General features: G+C 37.3%; 2 protein-coding genes across 3 annotated transcripts in view; one reads left to right on the top strand and one right to left on the bottom strand.

Annotated features, from left to right (window-relative positions):
* The window catches only part of LOC105195378, a 115,105-nt gene that overhangs the window by 77,894 nt on the left and 18,419 nt on the right, over positions 1–18,792 (top strand). The window lies entirely within an intron of this gene.
* Positions 1–18,792, bottom strand: part of LOC105195292 — a 264,833-nt gene that overhangs the window by 33,323 nt on the left and 212,718 nt on the right. The gene's annotated exons all lie outside the window — the stretch shown is intronic.

Raw genomic sequence — 18,792 nt, forward strand, 5'->3', positions numbered from 1 at the left:
ATAGAAGAGAAGTATTTTAATGCATTTTATTAAAAAAAATTGTAATGGAGCGATTTGCAATTCTGTTTTAAATTCTATAAATATATAATAGAAATTTACAAAGACGATTATCTATCGTGTGCATAAACTTTTGAATAGTTTATATGATTTGAATGTTTCACAAGAGTTTTTTAGAAATGTAGAAAAGTTTTGAAAATGGACAAATAATCATGCACAAGAATACACACGGATATATGTAAGACTGGCCGCAAAGAAGATGTAAACGAAACGATTAAAATAGGCGATCGATTAGAAATCAAATCATCGATGATCCAAAATTTTTGAAGATTCAAATTCAAATTTTTCAAATTTGAAAATAAACTGAATTCAAACTATATTTGCATTTTGTTCTATCTTTTGTAATTTTTATTAAAAAATAAATGAATAAAAATAATAAGATAATATATAAAACTAATAAATAGAAATAAAGTAACAAATAAAAAATTAATCAAATCAAGATACAATATTGAATATTAATATACCAGGTCTAAGTGCGATTTTCATTGAGACAAGCATGTCGCGAGGTACAGGTCGGAATTGCACAGAGGATCGTTGGCAGATCGGAGGCCGACAGTAGTAACATCTGCTTTCGCTCAGACCGCCGTGGCAGTGGAAGGCGAATACTCTGGTCGGGCCGGACCGCAGGAAGAAGTATCCGTTCCGTAATTGGTCGCGAATGCTTTCCGCCATTTATCGGCTAGCAAAAAGCGAGTCGTCTCCCTTTCACGCTCGATCGACCTTAACCATTTCCACGACGTGCTAATCGCCACGTCGTTTAACACTCCGCCCCTCTCGTCCTCCGCCCACGGCCGACGACTGCGAAACCAGACGATCAATCAGGCGATCCACATATTTCACCGCTTTGTCGCGGTCTCGCTCGTCTTTCGACACGCCGTGGCAATCTCGAATTGTATTTCACGTCGCCTGTAAATTCCGATCATTCGTTCCTTTGTGACCGTAATGAATTTTCCGCCCTTAATCGTATGGAGCAACAACGCAAAAGAAAACGTTATCCTTTTGCGTGTGTTTTTTTTTATTCTTGTGTATTCTCCGAACGTATATATTCATTACAGTTATTACAGTTAAATTTTAATAGCGATATTTTGTTTAATTAAATTTTATTCGACTCTCGCGCGCAGTCCGCATTGCAACTTTATTTGTTAGTATTTTACTCTAAAACTGATAGATATTATTATCGTTTTATAGATTTAAAGCAAAATATTCGTATTAGCAATTACATTATGATAAATCTCGAATTACTGCGAACACAGCAGCGTTTTTCAAAGCAAATATTAGTTGTATAAATTTATGCCCCGCGTACAGTAATACGATATAATTTCTACGGGATCGGTCCACGAGATACGTAACATAAATAATATATACATTACGATACGATATTAATTCAATAAACTTGCCGTATATTTTATGTACTAATCAGATAAACTCCCGCGTATTTTATACACGCATTACGTTTGTACGGAGCCGTCCTGTTACAACGTTGCGTTTTATACTCATAATAACCTGATAATGCATCCGGATTATCTCTTCGCGCGGCGATCCCTCGTTTTTTTTTCTCTCTCTTTTTTTAATACCGCCACTTTTCGAACCCGAGAAGATGTCGCGGCAGCGACGGTAGCTTTTTCCTCCGCAAACTTGTTCTCCCTTTTTCTCACGGGGGAGTCTTTCTTTTATCTTCGGGATACTCTCGTCCTCCATCGGCGGGTATATCCCGAGAGAAAAGTTAAATGAATATTCAGGACCGTCGTGGCGCGTTTACATTCAGCCGTTACTCGTGTGCGAGGATGTAAACGAGCGATCGTGCAATATCGACCCGTCTCTCCTACTTTCCCTCCCCGTACGCGAAGGAGGAAAATGCTGGTTTATACTGCTAATTCTTCGCCAACTGACAGACGCGCGCGTGGACTCTCGACAGTCCGCGGTTCGACGATTTTTATTAATTAAGAAATAAACGCAATTGACAAATGCCAAGCAATATTTTTTCGAATTTTTCCAATATTCTCTCGTGTAACTATATCAACGTCATTTGTCATCGTCGTCATTGAACGGATAAATAGATCGATTTCTATTATATTTGCAGAAAAAAAAATTGCAAAGAAAATAACGATTTATATAAATGCTTGATACGGTTTTCATGGCTTGCAGTTGTGCTGCTGACAGATAAAAATATTTAAAAATATTATCGCGATTTTTTAGAATTGGCTGCATATGTCGTAAACATACGTTCCTACCGACTAAAAGAATTAATAGGATTGTGTTACACAATGCATGGCTACGTGCCCGAATCCGTTTCATTTTTCGCAAACATTGGTATATCATCGAGTGTTGCGAAAATGCTTGTTCTATCTATGATCCGTGAATAAGGGCGGAAATGGCTTTGTACGATCGAAGATTCAAGAAAAGACAGGAGAGATAAAGAGAGAGAGAGAAAGAGAGAGATGGAGAGAAATGGGAAGACAGAGAGAGAGAGAAGTTGCAGTTGGAGAATTGCAAAACACTACTTTGAATTTCATAGCGACGCTCTATCCGGGATTCTGAAATTAATCAGATTCAGTCGCACAATTCTGATTATAGAGTCCGTAATTTGATTTATCTTCGCGTTATCGTCGTGCCATTTATTTTACGATACGGTATACCGCCGGACGCCGTGAACGGGTGAGGCACCGGCGGGGTACTTTCGCGTACTGGAATGAACTTGGCCGACCCTAGCTGGCCCTAGGGTAATTTATCAAATTGCATGCTGGTAATCGTTATTACAGCGCGGCCGGCTATTATCGCGGCCAAATCTCAATCCGCGCTGCCTTTTAGCGGGCCGTAATTGGGCCGTTAACGTGTATCGCGCACACTCTTGCCTTTTTACACGGCATTTCGCAAGATAAGTCGACTCGAGTGCGCAATATCAACAAGCGCGAGCTGACATGTTGCAATCTTAATAAAATTGTATAGCGGAGTATATATCGAACGAGGGACGCGCGTTGAATGAGAGACAATGTTGCCTCGTGGAGGGACAGAAAGTGATCAAAGTATTGATGGACCCGCCAAAGTTATTTATTAAATATCAATACCAATTTTGACCTCATTATTATTCCACGAATTTGCACTGTCATCAACGAAATTAATTGGAGCGAAATTGGAAATTCTGTCCGCCGCGATTTAATAACGCGTAGAATCATTCTTGTATAAAATTCCGCCCCCTCCGCCCTCCGTTCGCCACCGTTAAATAATTTCTAAACCGAAATATTTCGATTTTCCCTATTTTGATATTTACTAATGTCGCACACCGTACGATAAATAGCGTTGAATAATTCCGTGGATATGTTGATTACGTTACGAGCGCATTAATAAACGTTTCCATATCGCCGCAAATATAATAGTTGCAAAAGGGAACCACACTATAATTAACGTGTAGCCGACATTCATAAGCCACCGCGAGCGCGACGCGACGCAAAGAGTGAGCACGTCGGTGGATGAGAAAGGAGCGGGAGGAGGGAGGTGGAAGGGAAAACATTTCACGAAGTTAATGAATTCCTATGGGAATGCCGTAGAACTGGCTTCGGGCCATTAATACGGTCCATTCACAAACACAACTCTTCGCTCTCTCATGCCAGGCGCCCTCGTTAAAACTTTCGAAGCGCGCGCGAGCATCTCCACGTCGCGTCGGGGCGGAGGGGTAGGAGGGCGAAAAAAACGAGGAACTTCCCTTCGCATGAAAACAAACGGAGGGTGCCTGTAACCAATCCCCCTCCTACCCTCGTCGGACAAAATATAACCGGCCGTCGCTCGTGCCGGGCGAGGTCTCCGCGCTTTATGAGAGAAACGTACAATTCACGATGTTTACGAATATTATCTGCCCTTGAGCTACACATCGTGCCAGGAAACGCTTTCCCGAGTGCTAATGAAACATTTGGTGACACAACATTGTGAAACGGCTGTCTGCTTACTCGGTGGAACTGACAATCGTAGCGACGTCTGCGGACAGATTATCGAGTACCTCGACTACTCATTCTTCCCTACAATTGGAAACTGTAATTTGTATAACGTAATTTGGCTATAGCGATTCAAGAAACGTCCAACCCACATGAAGTCCGTTTCAAGATAAGTTAACGATATTTGATGCGATTTAAAAATGTAGGTAAAACCGTTTTTTATTGATTTTAGACACATTTTTTTTGCTTAATGTAGAAAATTGTATGAACTACCCACTGATTAAAATAATTCAAAAATTATAACATGAGATTAGAAAGCTTATGTCAGTCATAGCAGTTGGTAGTGCGGAATAATAATTTTTAATTTTCACAATTTTCAACTTATTCAAACTGTGCGTCACATATTCGTCGGGTTTGAAATACAGTCATAAAGCCAGAACACGTAATATTAATATTTAAAAGCATATATGAGATCTTCCTTCCCCAGAAAAATCGTAAAAAGTTTTTTTCAAAAATCATAATTTTAGGGATTGCACATTTCTTGCATAATTATGGCCATGTAATGTACTTCAAAGTCTTTAAAGGAACGCTAATTAGCATAGCTGCAATAAAGACAGTCAGACATGTGCTCATTGTCAGACGCGAGTAGTACAGGTAGGTTTATGCGCCGACATGATAGTCACATTGATTACAATAATTCAAAAATTATAATTTTGTGAATTAGACATTTCTTACATAACTATGACTAAATGATGTACTTTAGAGCCTTTGAAAGAACAGCAATTAGGGTAGATGCAGTAGAGACAGACAAACGTTCTCATTGTCAGACGCGAGTAGTATAGGTAGTTGTATGCACCGACGTCTAGTTACAATAGTTCAAAAATTATAATTTTGTGAATTGGACGTTTCTTACATAACTATAGCCATATCATGTACTTTAGAGTTTTTGAAGGAACGGCGATTAGCGTAGCTGCAGTAGAGAAGACAGACGCCTGCTCATTGTCAGACGCGAGTAGTATAGATAGATTTATGCACTGAAATATTAGTCATACCGATTACAATAATTTAAAAATTATTATATTATAAGTTTATAATATATTATACTATATAAATATTATATAATATAAATATTATATTATATTATATAAATATTATACTATAGTATAATATAATATAATATAATATAATATGTAATATAATATAATATTACATATTATATTATAATACGTAAAAATTATTATATTATAATATATAAAAATTATAATTTTGTGGATTGGGCGTTTCTTACATAACTATAGCCATATCATGTACTTTAGAGTTTTTGAAGGAACGGCGATTAGCGTAGCTGCAGTAGAGAAGACAGACGCCTGCTCGTTGTCAGACGCGAGTAGTATAGATGGGTTTATGCACCGACATACTAGTCATACCGATTACAATAATTCAAAAATTATTATAATATAACATATTTATAATATATTATATTATATAAATGTTATATTATATTATATAAATATTATGCTATACTATAATATTATAATATAATATTGCATATTATATTATAATATATAAAAATTATAATTTTGTGAATTGGACGTTTCTTGCGTAATTATGCCATTTTGTAACAATATAATTTGTATTACTTTTTTCCTCGTTACTCGTTCTTTACGATCGTTTTACTTCAGAGATAATTAGATTGGTAGAAGAGGTTGAAAGAGTCGCGTGAAATATATTTAACGGAATGTTTTAGACACTCGTCGCATTTGTATTACATATATTTTGGGAGTCACCTGGTTTGGGCCAAGGTGGAAATTCGTTAGGATAAGTTGGACCGAAACATATGCTACTAGAAAATTAGCAACCTGTGATATCCGTTAATTTTACGACGGTGGGCTAAAATAAATACGCGAAGTTCGTACCATAAATTACGTGTACCTCGCACGTGCTCCTGCCATTATCTTGAGTGGACACTCGGATAATCGCGCAGGTACTCGGCACGAAAGCGCGCGTCCTGGGAGCTAATTAAATATTTAACTTGCGCCCGCCGGGTTAGCTCTTCGTGTGCGAACGTAACCGTCTGTATTTTTGACCGAGAGATTAAATGGACGTTAATCGGTTACGCACGCATGCCAGAACGCTCGGAATGTTCATCGGCTTTCTTTTTTTTTCTACAGAACACGTTCCCGAGTCTATTTGACGGAGAATTACGAAACATCGTTCTCCTGCCAGAAAGAGCCGCAGTCCGGGCTCGCGTTTGTTTCAATACGGAATAGGAGTCTTTAAGGAGACACGGGATGCATATTGCGCGGCTCTATTGTGCAATATCAGAATGCATATGCCGTGAATGTTATTAGTATTTACATACCGTATACGCGCATTCGCGTGTGGAGATAAACGAGGCAGGCGCTTTTATCCGCTGTCTGATATTTCGACGAGAGCTGCGCCTTGCATTATGCGTCTTCTTGCGCGCGGCATAAGAATGTCTACGGAAAAGTCTATAGGAAATTTATGGAAACGCCCGTGGACATGCTATAGAATTTTATTTCGACGGCGGCGCACACGGCGCGCATATCGTTAGAAAGCCAAACAAGCTTTGGATAATAGATTCCGTTGAAAACATTTTTCCGACTTGTTCCTGATCTTATATGCGAGTCAGTTTCTGATTCCGTTCAGCTATTCCATTCGTAGCGTACACTCCGCAATCGTTAAACGTTTTATGGGATAGCGTTTTATGGGAATAAAGAATACCTCGTGAATCTAACTAGGAAACACACAAACTGTCTTTGTGTATCCAACGCAAATACAAATATAATGCAAATATAATAATCTTGTAATTTGCTGTATCACTGTGTAATTCGATATGTAACTTTGTATAAGTTCGTGCATGAAATGCAACTTTGAATTTTGAAGAATGAAAATTTTAAAAATTTTTAATTTTGACATTTAATTTTGTAATCTGCGAGAGTCGTGACTTTCTTTGAAAGTCTGAATTACAACTTATTTTTAATTAATAATTGTAATATCGCAATCTTTAATCAGCTTCGCGGTTTCTAATGCAAGTAAAAAATTATTTTATTGTAATAAATAGATTCAGAACACACAAATCCATATTTTGAAATGACAAAACGTTCTGCAAAAGAAATTCTATCTTTTTAGAAATGTGATAAAAAATCATTTAAAGGAGCAATTTTATAATAAAATTCCGATTCTTTTTGCGAAAAATAACTTTTTTCGAATTTTTATATTACCTTTCTTTCTATTTTCTATAAATTACCAAAATTACTGATTTTCACATTATTAGATAATTATATAATACCTTTTTGGAGCAGGCACGACACTATATTTTTTTTGTAAGTGCTTACTTTCGACTATTTAAAGCTAAAAAGATTTTTTGTTATGCATAGATACATACAAAAAAAAGGTAAAAAAACGTTTCCAGTCAAACATTTGTGAAATCGTACTCTGGAATGTTGGAAGAGTGTACCACACACACAGAATTCTTTCAGATTTTTTAGAGTCTAAAAACCCTTTCAAAAGCACTATCAGGCACCAGTAATCCAGTTGGACTAGGAAAGCAGCAAAAGAAACATTGAACCGCGTTCATTTTCAATCTCCCATTCTCTCAACACATTTCTTTTTTTATTAATTATTGAACATTGCGTAATACATTCCGGTACATCGCGGGGGAAAATCTGGTACACGCACATTCTTACTTTGCAGATACTCCGGGAGACTCGAGAAGATAGATCCACGCGTGATCCATCGAGGAGAGCGTCGCTTTCGCCCGTACTGACACGTACGTATCATTTCCGCGGTAACGCATCGCGTGACGAGGGATGTCGATAAGTGGATATTGCGAGGAACAGAGGAGAGCGGGAGTCGAGGGAGGGGGGAAAATCTCCCGTGGGAGCCCCACGTACGGCGCATCACGTATATCTCTCGGATACTACGTACTATTGCGACGAGTTTTTCCACGTCTATCCTCCTTTGGTTCGCCATCCCTTCCGGCGCCTTCTCCTTACAGCAAGATCGGATTAACGATTGAACCGAAGCTCGTCGATCATTACCCGGGATTTCTGCGCTTTCTCTCTCTCTCTCTCTCTTTCTGCCTCTCTTTTGTTTGTTGTTTGTAGCCACGCGTCAGCTCGGTATGCCGATCGATGGTCGGAAACGCAATGACGTAACATAAATGAGGCAATAATCCGTCGCAATCTGGCAAATCACTTATTACGCGAATGTGATAAAAAGCCATGTCATGGAAGGGAAAAAAAAACATTGCTCTTCGCTTAAGAGGGTGCCAAACCTACAGCTGAACTTTCTCGACGTCGGCACGGCACATTCGCGCGCGGGACGAAAGGGATAAGGGGGAGCGCTAACAACAATTCTCCAACTCATACATCTGTCTTTGTTTTTCGATTGCAGCGTTATCTGCGAAAAGACCTATCAACTACTGTTGCGCGCAATCACTGCTCTGCTTGCCATCGTTTACGTGCGCTAAGCGAAATTTATACACGTACTGCTGTTCAGGGACCAAACTTTTTTGTTAGGCTTTCGGTTGGAATGGCACACAGTCAGTGTCGTTCGTTGGAGTTTTCTGCGCGGTGGGACGGTCTCATTTTATACATACGAGCTACAGAACGTCAGTAAATGACAAAAGTTAACCTGGACTGACAGATCAGAAAATAAATGAATTTTTAACTTTTTGTTTCGATTTTCTCGTAAAATCTCTCGTATCACCCTCTTTTTTAGAGTGCGTACTTTCATTCTACGAAAGGATTTTGTGATCTGTCGAGCCAATTCAAAAAATAAAGAAAATCGTAATGTTTCGGTAATTCCCGTTGGTTTAGTATTCTCTTGAACGATTACCGTTCGTTTTACGATCATGTACTGTGTTAATTAATGGTGCTCCAAAAAACTTTCTTGTAATACGAGGGACGTGGATATTGAACAAATTTTGCAAATTGACCATGTCAATTTTGCCCCTTTTTATCTTTCCTCTTTGGCCAATGCTTTTTAAATCTCTTTTAATATTCATAATACTTGATCAACGTGCTTCGGGAAAGACTGAATTCTATATGACTTCATATTTTGCTCAACGCGAAATCGATATTACAAGTGGACAGGCTCATCGCGTCGTTAGTGAATTATACGTCCGCATGAAGCGGTCCTAACGATGACAGCATCGTTAATGGATCCTTATTCGAGTTCTGTTTTAGAACGATATGTCGTGCTGACCCATTCACTACGCGTCACACACGCGCTCTGACACAGGCGCGCCCGCGCTCATATGTGAATGCTAGGATGAAGAGATAATGGAGTATTCGAGATTTAAATTCTGTCATGCTATATAACGAGGGGAACGCTTATTACACTCCGCGACGGATCGGAAAAAGAGTAAAAAGCGCTATGTATTTTGCATGTGCGCAAAAAGAGTGAATAATTTTACTGAACAGCGAGAAATCGCGGTTAACATCGTTGATAAATACCTTAACAAGGCTTTACGAGGTACACGAGATTATGGGATACGTATGCTGCGTTAACGGACGTAACAGGGTCGTAAAAATGTTATAATATATCTCTAAAAAAAGGGACGTATGTAGTTTGTACAACATAATTCGAGTAAAGTCTTTGGGTCAAACTCGCCGAGAATTTAAAGATGTATAGGATATTTCTCGAAACATTATTCAGAAAATTATAAATCGCTTTATATTGCATTTGAAAGTAGCAGAAAAAAATTTGGCGGCGATCTTCTATCTGGATGAAAAATTATTTCAATCAGAAGTAGACAAGTGTTTTAATGAAAATATAATTAATAATAAAATAAGAAGTAATGAAGAAAATCTGAATTCTTTTTATTCAAGTACTTTAAATATTCAAGATGACTTGTGCAAAGTCTCATTGTGATGCAAAAATTAATTCTGTAAAATAAACAAACTTTATTTATTTATTTATTTATTTATTTCTACAAAATAACTAAACCAACAATCACAATAAAACTTTTTATAAATCATTTTGAATACTTAAAGAACTTATACGAAGGAATTAAAATTTTCCTTAACGTTGTAAGAAATAATTTAATTTTTGATTTTTCACAATTAGAGTAAAAAAAATATAGTCTTATTTACACAACCTTCATGCGTACATAGTTTATTTATAAATGTTAACATTAAACACATTTCCAAATTTTATTCAACTTATAGAAACGTTGTATGCCCGATATATTCTCAACGTGATATATGATATATCGGAGTACTTTTTAATAAATCATCTACAAAACATATGTAGGACCTTCAGCGTAAATACTCCCTCGGAAAATGAATGTAACGAAGTACAGCTTCGATACATATCTTAAGAGGTTTCCGCTCGATGACATTCGCAATAAAACAGTGCGTTTCATTTGTCGAAACGAAAGAGGCGCCGGATTCGAGCTCGTCGCTCACGAACGCGGTGGAGAATGAGATTAAGCGGGACCGTTTCGTTTGCACAGCGATGTCGCGGAAGTGAGGTACAACCGGGGGCGACTCGTTTCGCGTGGCGTGGAAAAAAAAGGGGGGAAAAAAATAAAACGAGACGTATCGCCTCGTTCTTGCGGCAGGTCGAAATCAGTACCGCGATAGGCGCGCGCGGCCGTAAAATCGATGGCCGGTATCGGCCGCGCGGATACGCGCGGCATAAATCTTTCGTGTGTTTTTTTCTTCTTCTCTCCATCTCTCTCTCTCTCTCTTTTTTTCCGCTGCCCACCCACCGGTTGCGCGTTTCCTATCGGGCGTTTTCCGGCCGCTCGCCTCCTCCTGGCCTTATCGGCGTTTCCGTAAAAATTCGTTGCTCGGTGCAAATCTCGATAAGCAACGCGGGACCAGTCAAAGATATACACTCTGCGAGCCGCCGGATTTTTACGCGGCCGAACCGCATGGAGAGCCGCTCGCTCTCTTTCTTTCTCTCCCTTCACGTCGCGCACTTTTGCGAAGCGATTTCAGCTTCGGTTGTCAATTTGGAGCTTCTGATGCGAATATCGGAAACGGATTTTTGTCGATTTTCGGGCGATCGTACTGCTGCATGCGAAATGTGCCGGTCGTTTAGCGTCTCGTTTTGCCTCCAAAATGCGCGTCTTCTGGCTCTTCTAGACATTCGGCGAGCGGCGTTGCAGTTTTCCTCGCGAAATGAGTTTCAGAGTAACGAAAATAAAAGGATAGCTGTACTTTAACGTGGTATTATTGCGATGTGCTGTGTACAAGCAATGTACAAGCTTTCTTCTAAGACACAGTCATTCTAAAATTTTAAATATTAATCTTTAACCTCTCTCTACGTGGTACAATATGCGTCATATCGCAATTTATTATCTTCCCATTTTGCCCTGAAAATTTGATTTCTATCTCTTTCCTTTTATAATTAAATTACAATTTTTATAAAATCATTCATGATTTTCTGTCTTTTTCATAATTGGCGATATCACACACTGCGCCACGTTAAAGCTTAAAGATGTAGAATATTTCTCAAAATATTAAGAAAATTATGAAAATATTACAGATTCTTTTACATTGCATTTGAAAATAGAAGAAAAAATTGAACAGCGATTTTTTTATCTGGGTAAAAATCTACTATATTTTGACAAGAAGTAAACATGTGATCTAATGAGAACATAATTAATAATGAAATAAGTAACAATGAAAGAAATCTGAATTTTTTCATTTAAATATATACTTTAAATATTCAAGATAATTTATAAAAGTTTCATTGTGATGCAAAGATCAGTTCTGTAAAATAAACAAAATTTATTTTTTTATGAAAACTAAATAGATAATCACAAAAAAGTTTTGTATAAATCATTTTGAATACTTAAAGTACTTATACAAAAAATTGATATTTTTCTTAACGTTGTAAAAATAATTTAATTTTTAATAACAAGTAAAGTAAATAAAATATAAAAGTATTTTATTAGATAAAAATGTAATCTTAGTTACACAACTTTTATGTACATAGATCATTTATTTGAAGTATTAATATTAACATATTTCCTAATTTACTTTGCATGGATCGTATGTCCGAGATATATCCTTAAAGTTGCGTACGTTCCATAATTCATGTTTAATTTTTGGCAAAAACAATTTTATTGAAAATTTAGATAGATATAGATCTTAAAATAATTACGTAGGATTATCTAAATTATATTAGACGCTCAAACAGATTAGCAGAATGTCAAAACCTTTTAAAAGATTATCATCATATTTGAGCGTTTTTACGTAATTATTTTGATAGTCTATTGTAATTAATTTCAAAATTATAGTTGCTCCAATGTTCATGTATCGAATAAAAATCGTTTTTTTTTTCGTGTATGTTTCTTGCATCTTATTTGTAATTTTTATTGTTATCTGAATGTAACTTTCCGTTATTTTACTTCAGTATTTTATACGACGGAATTAGAGCGGAACGCGATTCGAGGAAGTTTATTAAACTCTTCTGCGAGATCCTCCGCGCAATCAGTGTTTTCTTTCCTTTCACGGCAAATTGCTGATTCCTAGAAGCAAAGTCGCGCGGCTGAAAGTACTGCATAGGCGAAGTTACGAGGCCAGTTGCAATGAAGTTAACATAAATACTCGCTGAGCTACGGGAAGTATATTTGCATAACAAGAACTTTTGGAATTGAGTGTCGAGGAAATTTTCAAGGGGAGAGCCACGGCGGAGCATCTCCCCGCGATATTGAATAAGCGCTGGGTTGCCTGACGAGTTGCGAAATGTTATTTGATCCTATTGTTATCGCTTGAGTTTTTAATGTCTTTCTATTTAATTCACATTATCCACATAACTCAGTAATCTATTCATTATTATATGCAAATCGTGCACGATATTTTCATCAGTTCCTTCCAAATTATGCGCAATTGCATCTGACAACGCTATTGTATTTATTGATTAACGCGTGCATTTTATTAGGCCACGTTTACATATAGAGATAATTATTCAAAAATATTACAGATAATTATAGATAATACGAAACATGCAGTTCTTTCCGCGGAACTCCAGAATTATCGTCTTTTTATCTCGAGTCGTCGAACATACGGATCTTTTTCACGATGTTATCCTTTGGCCTGTGCGTATTATTCTTCAGGCGAGCCTGGGAACGAAGTAGAACGGATCTCACTTCCCGTCTTCGGGTGAATTGATTATCGCACTGCGGTTTCCGGCGAGTATAGACCAAGCAAATGTTCCGTCAAGAAGAAGGACGTACAGCCGTTTACTTGAGATGTTCAACGAGACGCGGAAGGCTGGTTTCTAAAATCTATCAGACATTCAGATTGGAATCTCGCGATAATTTTGCAGTGACTTTCCCCCATAATGTGTATATATTTCGCGCGTTGTGCGGCAGACGTTACTTGCCAGACAGATGAGATATGTGCAAATGAAATTCGAAGATGTGTTTAATATTAATGCTTCAAATGAACTATGTACATATGAAAGTTGTGCAAGATGGTATATTTTATTTGATATCACGTTTTTATAGTTTATTTGTTATTAAAAATTAAATTATTTTTCAGGACATTAAGAAAAAAATTTCAATTTTTTGCGTTAATATTTTAAATATTTAAAATTATTTATACAAAGTTTCATTGCAATTGTCTATTTAGTTACTTTGTAAATAAATAAATAAATTTTGTTTATTTTACAAAACTGATCCCTGCATCGCAATGAAACTTTATATAAATTATTTTGAACATTAAAAATACTTAAATTAAGAATTCAAATTTTTTTTATTATTTCTTATTTTATTATTAATTATTTTTTCATTAGAACAACGCGGAAAAAGTTTTTTATATATAATTGTATCAAATATGTCCATATATATTAAAATATACATACTTACACGTGTTTTACATATAATTGTTTATAATTATAAAAAATATTTTTATAATTATAAACAATTATATGTAAAACCCGGGACATGTTCACTTCATATTGAAATAATTATTTAGCCAGGTAGAAAAATTGCCGCAAAATTTTTTTTGCTACTTTAAAATGCGATATGAAACAATTTGTAATTTTTCCATTTGTAATTTTCTTAACGTTTTGAGAAGTGCCTTATATATCCTTAAGCCTTCCCGCGATCTTCGTTGTCCGAAAGGATACGTTGAATCCTCGTTAAAATTTCAATGTAAAAATACTAACCATAAAATGACAATTTTTACACAAGTTCCGCCTCTATTATATTTCTGCTATATTAACGTATGAATATCAATTAACCATTTATTAGCGACGATTCTCGCTTTGCATTCACAATTTCCGCGCACAAAACATGTGCACAATACTCTATTATCGGCGGCTTAAACGGGGACCACCGTGTGTAACGGGCAACGCCCTACCGATGAATACGTCGCAAAACACAATGCGATATTCAGCACGCGGTTGTATTTATATCAAACACGCATTATATCAGCCGAAGACAATGCGAGCACTAGACCCACCGCGGATCATTAGCAATCGCGCGCGGGAATCGCGAATGGCGATAATAATCAGCGCACGTGCGCGGGCGAGTCAATGCAATAATCAGGCCGGGGTCTTCCTTCCGCGTTAACGGCGCTCGCGGGATCCGTGATTTCGTGTTTACTTCCGGTCACGTGCGCCGGATCGCGGAATTTGCCTTCTCCCCCGAGCACGTGCACACGGCGGGCCCGCGCCCGCGTGTGTCCACAAGGAAACACACGCACGTTGACCATTATGCCGGCAGCTACGTGACAGGGTTTACGGCGTGTGTTGAACGTGTGTCGTACGTGGGTACCGCGCGCACCCGTGTGCGTTTGTGTACACCGCGCCGGTCCACGCTCCGCAATGGGGGATATCGCCGTGCAATATTGAGTGAATCTAATGAGGGGTATGGCCCCGTCCCGGTATTAATACTGCTAATCCAATTAGTTGATAATCTGCCGTGCTCAAATGTGACCAGGACTATTAATAGGAATCGGTTAACATGTCGAAGCGAAGAGTATTAGACCTGTCGGATTACCGCTTAGACGATCTAACGTGGTCTCCTGCGGGAGGATGTAGGATATAGAGGGAAGACAGATTAGTGTGTGTTCTAGAGGCCCCTCTAATAAGAGTCTTGACAAAGGGGATCAAAAATAGAAAAAGATAACAGACATTTGCTGTCACGCACAGCTATCCGTCTCTTTCTTTTCTTCACTCTCGTGCGAAGCACCCAGAATAAACTTCTTTTCAATGGTGCAGAAAACTTGACTACGTAACTCCATTGTATCGTCTCTCTGGCTGGTTAAGTATTCATCAACGTTTTATTCTTCATGTGTGTGGTTTTGTGCATGACGTTTTACGCTCCATTATTTATTGTTTCCATTATAATAGTGAATTTTAATCGTCTGCGACTCGTTCTCAGCCTCTTCTATCGTATGCGTTAAATGTTTAAATTCTAGATTGCCTTTTCTTATGTCGCCATTAAGCACCTCAATTTTCTCTTCCAGATATTCGATTTTCTTCTTTTATTTCTACTTTTAGATTCTACTTTTCAGTTCTTTAATTGTTGCAAAAATCTTAATTAATATTTACCGTTTTACTTCATTTTTTTCATTTCTCAACTTTACAATTTTTTCTATGCATATTTTTCTATTTATTCTATTTTATTTATGCGGGTAGAATTCATCATAGCATTTGCCTGCTGTGTTTTTCATTTTTTATCAGCTTTCTTGTGTGTTATTTTTCTTTATCAATAATGTATAATTGAGAATTATTTCAAATTCTTGTATTATATTCTTTTGTGCTATACAGAGAAAAAAAATGCTATTGAATTAACAGCATCAGTTTAATTAGAAATATTTTATTAATTCAATAACAGTATTAATGAAATAAAAAAATTAAAAGTAAAGATAATAACAAATATAGCTGAATGAATAAAATTTAGATAAATCAACTATGTATATTAATGATAGTTCATCATTCGACGTTTAATTGAATCAATCTACATTTTAATTCATATTACAGCATTTTTTTCTCAGTCTACTTTGTCATTCTAAATTCTATTATTTTATGTGTATGTATTGATTTCATGTACTATAGATTTAGGCTTCAAGGCAGCATTACGTTGATACCTAACTTTATAAATTTAAATTCTTTCCTTCACTTTTTTTTAACCTATATTTTTCTTTGTTATTGCATTTTAATAAAGATTATTATTATTATTTTTTGAAAAATTTACGAGATAATTCGAAATATGCTAAATAAATCATAAATTACGATTAATTGAAAGATTTATTTATTTTGTTGAAATTCTTATTAAAATCTTTAGTGAGTTCGAATATATTCGCGAGATAATGAAAAGTGATACGTAAAACTGTAATCCGAGGAATGAGTGAAATAACGTTGACTTTATGTCTGCGCTAAAATGAAATTCGTCATGGCCGTATTAATTATCGTAATATCGAATTGCTTTTATAATCGTGTAACAATTGCGTTTCATTGTCATGAAGGTTTCAAACCTATTGAGATATTTATTGCAATGGTATTATGTAATATGAATGTTCATTAGAGCTAATTTATCGTCATGTTGAATCGTTTAGTTGCTAAATTGTCGGTAATATGTAGACGATCTGTAATAGTAGTCGCTAAAATATTTATAATGTGGCTGCACACAATAGTTAGATTGGAAACCGATTGAAATTAAATTCATATTGTCATGCATAACAATTACACATGGCTCGGATGGGTCGCATTTAATACGATAGATAATATTGACGTCTCGTTGAGAGAGTAATTATAAGTTCTTTTTTAGGCGCGCACTGCACTTCGACAAGATGCTGAATTAACCCGCACGATCTTGAATAACTAACAATAAGTAATTCTATTGTATGCGAATTGGATTTTTTTTCTCTCTCTCTCTTTCTCTCTCTCTGTCCAGCCTCTGTTCGAACTAATCAAATCTTTTAGTTTACTTTATGTCCAACGAATGGAGGAAGCGTGCCCGCCTCGCCCGATTTCCGTCCCTGATAAATATCATGGCGTCACGATTCCGTGGACAGCAAGATATTAATAATTTCATTTGCCGTCCAATCAATGGAGCCCATTGCTTTTTCTTCCTTTATATCGCGCTATTTGTCATCGGGTCCCGCGATAGAAATTAAGGAGGGGACTTACTGCAGAGAGCGAGACGCGACGCTCAACGCGATCGATCGGTCGGACACGTAATCAACTTCGAGGAAAACAAGAAAATGCGGCCATTCGATACCGAATAAATTGTTTTCTAGTTGTCCCCGTGTAGATTGCTTTTGTCCCCCGAACAGAGGGGCGCCGTATTTCCTGATAAGAAGATTAACCGTCCTTTACATTCATTCCGGCCTCCATTAAATCGAATTCGTGGATATACGAAAAATCGAACGTACATTCGTTCTTTTTCCCGTTTCATTTAAGACCACTACAACAGTTTCTCAATTTAACGTAATCGAGAAAAAGTACAGTGCCGCTTGCGCGTAAAATTTTACCACATTTTTAAATCAAGTTAAATTGTGTGTTGGCTTAACGGTCATTCCTTTTTTATAAGTATCATATGATTATCATATAAATTCTGAATCTAGACACAGTGCAGATTTAAATGATATAACGCTAATATTGTAACAGATCTTTTAAAACTGTATTGGAAAAAAAACGATTATTATTGAAAAATCTAAAAGTTTAGCTGGGTACAAATCTAAAAATAATTTTGTTCGACCGTCGAAATAATTATGTAGGATATTGAAACTGGTTGTTAGAGCGCCAAAATTCTTTGTAACGTCATCACCAAACTCGAATGTTCCGCGTAATTATTTTCACGATCCAACCTAAACTTTTAGATACTTCACCAAAACCGTTTTTACTGTCGTCCAATATAATCACGCAACACGCAATTATTGCGCTCGCAGTACAACGCATTTCAGGTTGCCTGCGTTTTTTTTTTTTCCTTTAGAGATTCTTTGACTAGTTCGAAATTGAGTTTTCCTGCATTAAACTTTCGCGGTTTAAACGCAGGCGATCCAAAAATAGTACGACGTTTTTCGAAACTTTTACACAAACACCAATAGCAACTTTTACGACGAGTCGAGTTTTAACTTTGACGTTTGCTAATGAACCTAAAAACGTCGGAGAAAACTCAACACGCATCACGCAGGCGTACTCTACGCGGCGCGCAAGAAATCGGAGCGAACGGTAAAGGGCGCGGCGTAAAAAAGGAAAGAGGAGACGAGCAAGACGAGTCCAGGGGGAGGAAAAGTACCAGCGCTAGCTCGTACCGTGCGCACGTGCGATCTTTCTTGCTCGCTTTATTTCCCTCGCAGCGCGAGAAGAGAGAGGAAGAGAGAGAGAAAGAGAGAGAGAGATGGTGTCGTGGCTTAGGCGGGAAAACGAAACGCGTTTCTCACGAAAGCGTTTCGAATTTTCTCCATCGACGAAAACACGATCAAAGCTGTCCCCGGCAAAGAGGCCCCTTGAGACCGCCGCCCTTACCATTCGATCCTCCTACGCTCTTTCCGCTTACGCGATTCATGATTCCCTTTCCGCCCTTTTCGCTTCTCAAGCTCGCCTCTTCTCGTCGCTTTTGACGATAATGAATTTCGAATATTCGTCCTTCCTTTCCTCTTCCTTCCTGTTTTTTTTTTTTTTTTTTTGTTTTACCATACGATCATTCGAAGGACACGAATACGCGCTACCTGACGAATCGAGAGTGTTGTCGTTCACCGAATGGTATCGATCAAATCGAAGTGTCCGACTCTCAACGGGAAGCGCATTTTTTTCTCGAAAGGATTACATTTCATTGGTCGTACCTGTCACTCTTCCCGGATGCTGTTGC

This window comes from Solenopsis invicta, chromosome 5 (genome assembly GCF_016802725.1).
Source record: "Solenopsis invicta isolate M01_SB chromosome 5, UNIL_Sinv_3.0, whole genome shotgun sequence".
NCBI classification, from domain to species: Eukaryota; Metazoa; Arthropoda; class Insecta; order Hymenoptera; family Formicidae; genus Solenopsis; species Solenopsis invicta.